The sequence below is a fragment of the Penaeus monodon genome, unplaced genomic scaffold (genome assembly GCF_015228065.2).
Source record: "Penaeus monodon isolate SGIC_2016 unplaced genomic scaffold, NSTDA_Pmon_1 PmonScaffold_235, whole genome shotgun sequence".
Taxonomy (NCBI): domain Eukaryota; kingdom Metazoa; phylum Arthropoda; class Malacostraca; order Decapoda; family Penaeidae; genus Penaeus; species Penaeus monodon.
In genome coordinates this window covers 45,082-55,081 of record NW_023653587.1, presented here as the reverse complement: position 1 = coordinate 55,081, position 10,000 = coordinate 45,082, and positions in this window count along the sequence as shown.

The following is a 10,000-nucleotide window of genomic DNA, read 5'->3' as shown; positions in this document are numbered from 1 at the left end:
GTGGTGTGTGTGTGTTGTGTATTGTATGTTAGGTTGTTGTGTGTGTGTGGTGTTTGTGTGGGGGGTTGTGTGTGTGTGTGGTGTTGTGTGTGTGTTGTGTGTGTGTGTGTGTGTGGCATATATTTATATATATATATTTTTTTATATTATATATATAAATATATAAAAATATTATATATTCTATTTATTATTATGTATTTTTATTATATATATATAATATATATTATAATATTATATTGTGTATATAAAATATATAAAATTTTAAAATAATATATAATATATATATTATATATATATTATATTAATTATATCTCACGCGGAAAGCGACATGTCCCCTTTAAAGGGAAGTCCGCCGTGGCATCAAACCCGGGGGTTAATTAGAAAGGGCATTAATCGGGAAGGGTGGATTTCCCAAAAAACCTCTCAAAAAAATGAAATTTAGAGGGGCCGATTTCCTGCGTTAATAATGGCTGTTGAAAAGATAAATATATATATATATATATTATTTTTATTTTAAAATATATATATATATATATAATATACATATATAATTTTATATATATATTATAAATTTTTGTTGTGTGTTTTGTGTGTGTTTTTGTTTGTGTGTGTTGGGGGTGTGGTGTGGGTTTTGTGTGTGTGTGTGTGTTCGTGTGAGTGGTGTGCGTGTGTGTGTGTGGGGTTTTGTGTGTTGTGTGTGTGTGTGTGTGTGGTGTGCTGTGTTTGTGTGCGGGGTGGTGTTTCTATATATTATATATATATATATTTATTTTATATATAATACATTAATATACATATTATTTAATTATATATAATTATATATATTATATATATATATTATATATATTTCTCCATACACAACACCACACACACCTTAAAATTTATAAAAATATAATTATATATATATATATTAAAATATTAATTTATATTTTAAAAATATATAAGGCCTAATTAAACCGTTTTATATTATATATATATATAATATTATATAATTATAATATTATTAAAACACAAAACCCCCAACCCCCTCACATATATTTATACATGTTTATGTATTAATGTTTATATATGTAATATACACACACTAAAAACACACACAACACCAACATTATATATATTTTAAATAAAATATATATTATATTATATATATATTATATATTATATATATTACCCACACACACACACACACCACACGCACACCACCACACACACACCCACACACACACACCCACCCACACCACCACATATATATATATATATATAATATTATATATATATTTATATATAATATATAAAATGTTATATATATAATATATATATATATTATTATATATATATATATATATATATTGTCATGTTTTCACAATCATCGCAATGAGATGATGAATATATATAATATATATATTATATAAATTTATAATATATTAATATATTTTATATATATATATATTTATTTTATTTTTTTTTTTTTTTCTTCTTTTTTTCTTTTTTCTTTTTTTTTTTTTCTTTCTCTTCTTTTTCTTTCTTTTTTTCTTTACCTCTATTTCCCCCGATTCAGAGCGGCGCTGTTCCTCATCAACTCAGTTTTTCGTTCAGCAAATACCAAAAACCAAAGGAATAGTTATAAACATTAGCTTCCCCAAATTGCCATTTAACAAACTTTCCGACATGTCTCCGTTTTATGTCAAACCCAATGTGGTTTTTTTACTTGACCGCCGAGTGTGGTTGTGTGGTTACTTGGCCAATATGGCGGGGGGTTTGGGGAAAATGGGAGTATTTTTCCCCCTTTTATACTCTTCCTCTTTGTTAAGAAACTTTTATGCACGAATTTAATATTTTTTACGTTGATCTGAAGGTTTGTTTTATCGACTTTGATAAACGATTGTTCATTATTACGAGAAAAATTCACTTCTCCCCCACTTGAATTTTTTTCTCTCTGCTCTAACCTTCCCCTTTTCACTTTTTCTTCCCCTTCCCTTCCCTTAATTCCCATACCTCCCTCATCATCCCCACCCCCACGACCCTCCCCACCCATGGACCCTCCTCCTCCATGCACCCCCTCCCCCCCAACCCATCCTCATGCACCCCCCAACCCCCCCCCCTCCTCCCCCCAGACAACACCCTCCTCCCAACCCCCCCCCCCCACCCCGCCCATCCCCCCCCCCCCCCCCCCCCCCCCCCCCGCTCCGCCCCTTTCAAACCCGCACGTAGCGGTTCCTCGCCAACGGCATTTGGCACCCTAAACCCGGCGCAGGCCTCTCTCGCCACCGCCTCGCCTCGCCCCTCGATTTGCTCGTTTTCGTGTGGAATTCTATCTTTCCTTCGTGTTCTGTGATTGCGAAGGCCCCTTAACAGTGCGGGGGCCTGTTTGTGCTTGGGGCTCCGGAGTGCCCGTGATTGCTTGCTGGACTCTGATGCCCGAATTGCAAGGATATCCGGCAGGCATTTTGATAGCAACTATAGTACTGGAGGATTTAAGGGAAGGATGTTTCCTTTATATTTTTTTTCCTTTATTTATTCATTTATCTATCTTTTTTTTTATTCTTTTTTCTATTTTTTATTTTTTATTTTTTCTGAGAAAAAAAATGATGAATATTACATCAAAGGGGTAAAAATAAACCCCCTCAGGGCTCCATTAACACTTAAAAAAAAAACAGAAAAACACAAAGCTATATAAAAAACGAAAAAACAGAATAAAAAAAATAAAAACCAGACAAACATCAACACAACCCAAAACAAAAAGCACAACAAAAAAACACGCAAAGACAACAACAAGAGAATCACGCCCCTCCCACGCCCGCCCCAAAAGGGGACGACAGGCTTTTAAAAAGAACATCCACACACTGACAAAAAAAACACGCGAGGTCGTTAACGTTTTGCGTCACACTTTGGGCCCCGTCCAACCTTTGTCCGCGGATTCCTCTCTTCATCCCCTTTCTCATGCTTTTTTTCTTCTTCCCCCCCCCCCTTCTTCTTTTCTTTTTCTTCTTCTTATTATTTTTTGTCTTGCTGTTGTTGTTGTTGTTGTTGTTATTGTTTTATCAATGTTGTTATTGTTATCATCATCTCTCATCTCATTATCTTTTTTGTTATTTTCTTGTTGTTGTTGTTAAAATTAACATTATTGTTGTTGTTGTTATTATTATTTTTATTATCATTTTTTTATAATAATAATAATAATTATTATTATTATTATTATTATTATTATTATTATCATTATTTTATCATTATCATCATCACATCATCATCACCTCCCATCACCATCACCATCTCATCATCATTTATCATCACACCATCACCATCACCACACCATCATCATCATCATCATCATCATCATCATCATCTCATCTCACATCATCATCATCATCACATCATCTCATCTCACATCAACAATCTCATCATCATCATCATCATTATCATTATCATTTCATCTCATTTTTTTTTATTATTATTATTTTTTTTATTTTTATTTATTCCTTCATCATCTTATCTTACTATTACTTATTATCTTATGATTCTTCTTCTTTTTCTTCTTTTTCCCGCTCCACTTCCTCTTTCCCTCCTACTATTCCTCCTCCTCCTCCTCCCCCCTTTCCTTCCCTTCTCCTTCCCTTCTCCCCCCTCTCCCCCCCTCCTCCTCCTCCTCTTCCTTCTCCTTCTCCTGCCCCTTTTCTTTTTCCTTCCCCCTTTTCTTTTTCCCTTTTCCTTCTCTCCCTCCTCCCCCTCCTCCTCCTCCCCCTCCTCCTCCTCCTCCTTTCCCCCTCCTCCTCCTCCTCCCCTCCTTCTCCTCCCCCACCTCCTCCTCCTCTATATATTCTCTAAGGTTGTCTATCTATTTTTCTCGTATTTTTTTTTATATTCCTCTTTTTTCCTCCTCCTTCTCTTCCTCCTCCTCCCTCTCCTATTTTTTTCCCCCCCCCTTTTTTCCCCCCTTTCCCACGGAGAGTGCCGGTTTACCTTTTTTTTTTTTTTAGGTAAACATTCTCCCCTATTTTTCCGGGTTTTTTTGGGGGACCAGCCGATTTGGGGGCGGGGGGGCCACCATGGCTAGGTAGGAAATCGGGGGAATTTTCCTTCCCCAAAAGGGGAACAGCGCCGGTGGTGACTCAAACCCCCTCGAACCCCATATTGCCGTTTGACATTTGGGAAGTGGGACGCTTAACCTTCGGCCACCGCCGGCCCTCATACATAATTTTACATATTTTAATAATATAATTATTAAAAATATATAATATATATTTTATATATATATATATTTATAAAAATATGTAACCCCACACACCACACCAAACACCAAAACCCCAACCACACACACACAACTTTATATATATAGAGTTTAATAGATGGGATAGTTTGATGATAAAAAGGCCCGATAGATAAATAGATGTATAAACACACACACACACACACACAACCCCCACACATATATATATATAATATGTATATTATAAAATTTTTATTATTTTGTATATAATATATATATATATATATATTAATATTTTTATTTTACGTTATATATATATATATATATATATATATAGTTTAATAGATAGAAGAAAAATTTTTAATTAGAAAAAAATATATATAAATTTTTTTATATAATATTTTTAATATATATTATATTTTTATATAACCATATATATATATATATATTAAAATATATTATATATATAATATATAACAATATATACTATATTTTTATATTTTAAAATATAATATATTTATATATTACATATAACATATAAAATATTTTATAATATATATATATTATATAATAAAACATATATAATATGTGTGTTTGTGGTGTGTGTGTATAAATCTATTTATCTTCTATCTACCCTATCTATCAAACCCTATCCTATCAAAACTATCATCTATTTTATCTATTTTACTATCTATCTATTATATATATATATTTTATATATATATGTGTGTGTGTGTGTGTGTGTGTGTGTGTGTGTGTGTGTGTATACATCCCCTTTTCCCTCTCTCTCCCCCTCCTCCCCTCTCTCTCTCTCTCTCTCTCTCTCTCCCCCTTTCTCTCTCTCTCTCTCTCTCCTCTCCTTTAATATATATTATATATATATATATATATATTATATATTTTTATAAAAATATATTATATATGTGTGTTTTGTTTTGTGTGTGGTGTTGTGTGTGTGGTTTGGTGGGGTGTGTGTTGTGTGTGTGTTCTAATTATATATAAAATTATATATATATAAATAATATAAAATTTTATAAAATTATGCAAATATATAAAATATATTATTTTAAAATTTTATTATTTATTTTAATGAAAATTTGTATATATATTTAAAATTATTATATATTATATTATATATATATATATATAAAATATTTTAAATTGTGTGTGTGTGTGTGTGTGTGTGTTTTTTGTGTATATATATGCCTTAAAAAATATAATTATATAAAATATATATATATTATTATATATATATTATAATGCATATACAAAATATAATTTTATACATATATAATATATATATATTATATATATATATATAATATATATATATATATTCCAAAAAATAAATAAATAAAAATATTTTTATGTAAAATTTTGGGTAATGCATACACCCACACACACACAAATAAACCCCACCCCACACACACACACACCCCACACACACACACCACACACCCCACACAACACACACCCCACACAAACAAAAATATATTTTTTATATATATTTATATATATATATATATTATTATATAATATATTATATTATTTTGTGCATTATATAGTATGTGTGTGTGTGTGTATTTTATATAATATATATATACATATATATATTTATAAATAAAATTTGTATAAAATATTTTAAAATATATATATATATATATACATGCATATAGGGAAATTGCATATAAAATAAACATTGGAATATACATTATATATATTTTAAAATATAAAATGTTTTTTATTTTTATGAATAGTATATATATGTATATTTAATATGTATATCTTCTTTTTTTAAGGGTAGGTTCATGTCGGGGGCCCCGCCGGGGTTTCACAGCAGATATTTAAATTTTTTATTTTTTCTGTTGTGATCCCTTTTTAGAGTGAGTACGGGGTAGGGCCCCCATTCCTTTCCCCGGGGGAGTCCCGGGTGGTACCTTTTGGGTTAATCATTCTCTTTTTTACCCGGGGTTTTGGGACCAGCATTTTTGATTTGGGGCTGGTTTTGGCCCACCCGTGGCTGATAGGAAATCAAGGTAAAAGTTCCTTCCCCATTGGAAAAAGGGGGCGGTCGGTGCCTCAAACCCTCTAAATTAAATTGCCCGCGGGGGACAGTTTTGTGTCCGCCGCTCTAACCTTTCGGCCACCGGGGCCCTTTATATGTAAAATTTTAACATATATATAAAATTCCCTTATATTTTAAAATATTTTAAAATATATATGTGGGTGTGTGTTTTGGTGTGGTGTGTGTGTGGGTAAGGGGGTTTTGCGGGGCCGTGCGGGCGCGCGCGCGTTTTGGTGTGTGTTTTGTTGTGTAAACATACACATACATTATCAATAATATATATATAAAATAAAAATAATATATTTTAATATATATATATATTTTATAACATATAATACATATATCCCTATAAAATTAATATATGGGTGTGTGGTGTGTGTGTGTGTGTTGTGTGTGTGTGTGTGTGTGAGAGAGGGTGAGTGGGGTGTGGGGTGTGTGTGGGGGCCCCCCCCCGGTGGCCGAGGGTTAGAGCATCGGACTAAAGGGTTTTCCCACGACGGCAATCTAAATTTTCGGGGGTTCGATCCCGGGCCCGGGCGCGTTTTTTCCCTTGGAAAAGGAAAATTCACCTCGTTTCCCTTTCCCTGAAAACGCCCATATCGCCTTAAAAAATAAATTTCATGTGTCGAAGAAGTCACCGCCGGGGCAAAAAAACCGCTTTTTGTTTGGAAGGGCATCCAATAAACCAAGGGGGGGCACTGCCATAAAAACCCTTCAGTAATAAATTTGGAAAGAGACCTATTTTCCCTGAGTGAATGAAGGTTTTTTAAAAAAAAAAGGAAAAAAAAAAAGAAAATAAAAAAAAAATTTAAAAAATAAAAAATAAAATAAATAAAAAAATATATATATATGTGGGGGTGTGTGTGTGTGTTTTGTGTGGTGGTTGTGTGTGCGTGTGTGGTTGTGTGTGCGTGTGCGGGGTGGTGTTGTGTGGTGTGTTTTGTGTAGTGTGTGTGGTGTGTGTGGTGTGTGCATGTGGGTGTGTGTGTTTTTGTATGCTTTTTAATACTAAATATCATTATATATCCATTTTAAATAAGGGTTTTATGTTTATTTTTTATTTATTATATCATAATATATTATATTTTAATATATGTGGGGTGTTGGGGGTGTGGTTGTGGGTGGGTGGGGTATGGGTATGTGTATGTGTTGTGTGTGTTTGTGTGTGGTGTGGTGGGGTGTGTTTGTGGTTGTGTGTGTGTGGTGTGGGTGTGGGTGTGTGGGTTTGTGTGTGTTGGGGTGATTAAAATATATTAAATATATATATATTATAATATAATTTTATATTAAAAATATATATAAAATATATATTATTTATATGTATTATATATTTATATATATATAAAAATATATATTTATATAAAAATATTTGGGGATATTATTATAAAATTATATATATATATATATATAATAATATTATATAAAATTAATAGAATATAATAAAATCTCCCCGGCCCGGGGGAAAAGCGAAAATGTCCCCTTTAAAGGGGAACCCAAGCAGCCGGGGGCATGGGAAACCCGGGGTTTAAATTTAAAAAGGGCCCATAATGGTAAGGGTGAGACTCCCAAAATTAAACCTCTAAAAAATTTGAATAAAACCCGATTTCCTGCAGGGAAAAAAGGGGCTGTTAAAAAAGTTTAAATATATTTTATTTTAAAATATATATATATTTTTAAAATATTATATAAAAAATATATAATTTTACTAAAATATATTATTATATATATATTTTATATGTGGGGTTTTGTGGGGTTTTTGTGTGTGTGTTTGTTGGGTGTGTTTTGTTTTTTTTTTTATTTTTTTTTTGTGTGTTTTGTTGTGTGTGTGTGTTGTGGTGTGTGTGTTTTGTCTGTGTTGGTGTGCGTGTGTGTCTGTGTTTTTGTTTTGTGTGGGGTTGTGTGTGTGTGTTGTGTGTTGTGTGTGTGAGGGTGTTGCGTGGTGGGTGTGTGTGTGTGTTGGTGTGTGTGTGTGTGGGGAGTTTTTGGTGCGGGGTGGGGTGTGGTGCGTGTGGTGTTTTTAATAATATATAATAATATATAATTTTATGAAATTATATTTTAAACATATTTTATAATATTAGATAAAAATATATATATATATATTTTTATTTTTAAAAATAATAAAAAATATATTAAAAATTATTACTCACAAAACACACAAAACCCCACAAAACCCCACGTGTAATATATTAATAAAAATTTTTATATAAAAATATATATTATATTTTAAAATATAAAATATAAAAATATATATATGGGGCCTATATAAAAACCGTATATTATATTTTTATAATTATATTTATATATTTATAAAATTTTATATAATTATACACGCCCCAAAACACATACACAATTTTATACATTAATATGTATGTATAGGGAAATGAAATTAGTATATATACCCCACACTAAAAACACACACACACACACACATAATATATATATTTTATTTTATAATATATATTATATATATATATATTATATATAAAATATATTTTATATATACACACAAAACACACACACACACACACACGCACACACACCCACACACACACACACACACACCACGCACACACACACACACACACCACCACACACACCAACCCCAACACACACACACACACACATTTAATAAATATATATATATAATAATATATAATATATATATATATATATATATTTTGTATATATATATATATATTTTATATATTTTATATATTATATATATATATATTTTAAAACATATTAATTTTTTTTCAGATCATCGCTAATGATGATGATGATTAAAAAATTTTTAAAATATATATTATATTAAAAAGATTATCTATAAAATTATATTTATATATTTTATATATATTTATTTTTTTTATTTTTTTTTTTTTTTTCTTTTTTTCTTTTTTTTTTTTTTTTTCTTTTTTTTCCCCCTCTTTCTTTCTTTCTTTCTTTTTTTTACCGGTCTTTTCCCCCACAGTTCAGGGGACTGAGCGTTTGTTCACCATCAACTTTTTGCTTCAGCAAATCCCAGAAAAACCCCCAAAGGAAAATAATTTATAATCATTAGTTTCCCCTTAAATTCCCTTTTTATCAACCCTTTCCGACGGACCCCCGTTTTAGGGTAAAACCCCAAAGGGGGGGTTCTCCGTTGACCCCCCCGGTGTGGTTGGGGGTTAAAAACCCTTGGGGCCAATATGGCGGGGGGTTTTGGGTAAAATGGAGAGTTTTTTTTCCCCTTCTATACTCTTCACTCTTTTTTTAAGAAACTTTTATGCCCGAATTGAATTTTTTAAACGTTAAATCTGAAGGTTTTTTTTAAATCGACTTTTGGATAAATGATTGATTCATTGTTTTAACGAAAATTTTTCAGTGTTTTCCTCCCATTTAAAGTTATTTCTCTGTTTAAACCTTCCCTTATCATTTTTCCCTTTCCCTTTTTTCCTTCCTCTTAAATTTCCTCATCCCTCCCTCATCATCCCCACCCCCACGACCCTCCCACAAATGGCCCCTCCCCCTTTCCATGCCCCCCACCCCCCCAACCCATCTCATGCCCCCCCCACACCCCTCCTCCCCCCCCCCCAGACAAACCCCCCATCCCCCAAACCCCCCCCCCCCAACCCCAAAGCCACTCCCCCCCCCCCCCCCCCCCCCCCCCCCCGCCCCCGTCCCCCCTTACAAGCCCTTTCAGCTTTCGGTTCCCGCCACACGGCAGTCGGCACCCTAAACCGGAGCAGGCT